At 30.4% G+C, this 2532-nt stretch overlaps 1 protein-coding gene across 6 annotated transcripts in view; it reads left to right on the top strand.

Moving 5' to 3' along the window:
• LOC118735228 (leupaxin) overlaps positions 1–2532 on the top strand; it is a 434003-nt gene that overhangs the window by 299745 nt on the left and 131726 nt on the right. The gene's annotated exons all lie outside the window — the stretch shown is intronic.

Below are 2532 nucleotides of genomic sequence, written 5' to 3'. Positions count from 1 at the left end.
TTATGTTATTTAAGTAGGCCTATCAGTTTTTCGAATTCACTGAATTTTCAAAATTTTGAAATTATGTACTTAATTTTAAATTTTTACTTTTTTTGTTATATTTTCGAATTTGTATTATTTTACATAGTTGAAAGTCACGGCAAGTTTGAATATTTTCACAGGTTCAGAAAACAACGAAAATTCCAAAATTTTGAATTTTATAATATTATTAAATTTCTTGAGATTTCTTATTTTTAGGATAATTTCCAAAATTTCAAAAACTATCGAAATCCGGGAGATTCTGGGAATTTTGGTAAAATGAGAATATTTTGAAATGTACAAAATTCTTGAGATTTTAGAAATTTCTATATATTTTCCCAAATTTTGAGAATTTTATTTATCCTAAAGTCCATCATAAATGTAAAAATGTGAAACATCAGAAATTGTTACGATGCGTTAATGGAAAAATTCTTATGTTCATTGTAATTGTGTGTAAAAAAATAGAAAATTCTTAGAATTCTAAAAGATATAAAAATTTTTGAAAAATTCCAAAATTCTTCCACTTTTCTGAACTTTTCCGAAGTTGTGTATTGATATAACAAAGTTTGAGAATTTTAAATTTTTTGAAAATTTTGAAAACATCAACGTCCAATTTTTTTAATCTTCAAAAACTCAAGAAGAGAAAATGTTTTCATCATTCGAAAACTTTTATTTTCGTTTGATCAAATTTGTATATTCGACACTTTTACTTAGACAAATTTTTTAGAATTCCTACAATTCTCAAAATTTTTGAAAAATAAAAAATTTCTAGAAATCTGGTATTCATCATTATATTGAATTATTGGGATTTACTAAAGTTTCTCAAATTCAAGTTCTAAAATTCAAAGTTTAGAAAATTTTGGAATTCCACTCAAGTTATTAAACTTCACTTCAAGGAAACTTCAACAAATTAAAAACTATCAAAACTCTAAAAATTTTAAATTGCGGTGATTTTTAAATTTATAGACACGATATATGTAGAAAAATTTCCGCCCCTCCAAGAATTGCTGCTGGGTCCGCCCCTGTGTTAGTTACACCGTTTATAACTCAAGAACGGCTAGACCGATCTTTATGATATTTGATTTTTGAATTTGTCTACATTCCGAATAGCAGAATAACTATTAAAAGAACCGCCAGGTGGCGCTGAGTTATTAGTAAAACCCATATTTATGGCCCAATTCGCCTCATATTTGAGATGTGTATTGACAATAGGGAAAACAATACCATTGCAAAAAAAGAGCCGCCAGGTGGCGTTGGAGTAGAGTTATCTCTAAAAATCGTGTTTATGGTCCGATTCGTCTCATATTCGAGATATGCATTGACAATAGGAAAAGCAATACCATTGCAAAAAAAGTGCCGCCAGGTGGCGTTGGAGTTGAGTTATTCCTAAAAATCGTGTTTATGGTCCGATTATCCTCAGATTCAAAATACATATATATTGAAAACAGGAAAAATAATTCTCCCGAAAAAAATTTGCCGCCAGGTGGCGCTGAAATTGAGTTACATATGTATATGTAACTAAAAATCGTATTTATGCTCGAATTTACTTCATTATCGAAATATATGAATTCACATACCGATGGTCCTCTGCAATAACGACACAACTCAAACTTAAAAAAATCAATCCCTTATTAACCCATTTCTAATCCTAACTAAAGTAAGTAGTAAAGATTATACATGAATAAGACAACGATTAAAGACATGAGCCACTTAACAATAGTACGAGCTTTTATATTTTGAATTTTGAATTGTGTCATTATTGTAGAGTAGGGATGCATAGCAGAGGTGCACGCAGTCGACGTCGCGGGCAAACTGCGAGCACGCGAGTGTGCTAGGCGAAGTAAAGTGAGCTGTACGGAGATGGCAACGTATACATATTAACCACTACACACTTATTTTCAAGTAAAAATGCGTGTATGTATGTGTACTTTTGCGACAACTGAGCCAGTGTGGCATCAGGCCACCAGAAAAAGCCAATTTTTCCAAAACAATAGCGCCAAGTTTTTATTATCATGTTTAATATTTTTTTTGATTCAGTAAAAAATGTATATACATATCCATTTCCTCACGTTTTTATTAATAAATTAATTTCAATTCATTTATAACAACGCAAAACATATTTAATTTACCTATTCCTCACATTTTATTCAGTAAATGAATTCCATCTTATGTATACATATACATACATACATATGTACCTATGCATTCGGTGTGCTTAAATTAAAAAAGCATCACTAAATAACGCACCAAGCATTGAATTCCAATTATTTTGGCTTTTTGGTTTCCCAAAAGCACTAAATTTAGTGCAAAATGCACGACCTTGGCAACAGTGAGCTGAGCACATCTATGCTCAAACAGTGATGCCAGACCAAGTATTGAGTAAATGCGCTATGTATATTTTTCTTTTAAAGCAAAAGTTCTAATTGGCGAGGGGATTTATTTTTTGGTTCTTACATAGAACACTGAGAAGATTCACAAACTTATCTTAGGACTTAATTAAAATAATCAACATTA

This window comes from Rhagoletis pomonella, unplaced genomic scaffold (assembly GCF_013731165.1).
Source record: "Rhagoletis pomonella isolate Grant_MI unplaced genomic scaffold, Rhpom_1.0 Rhpom_scaffold_00003, whole genome shotgun sequence".
NCBI classification, from domain to species: domain Eukaryota; kingdom Metazoa; phylum Arthropoda; class Insecta; order Diptera; family Tephritidae; genus Rhagoletis; species Rhagoletis pomonella.
The sequence above is the reverse complement of the archived record's forward strand: the minus strand, read 5'-3'. Positions and strand labels throughout refer to the sequence as shown.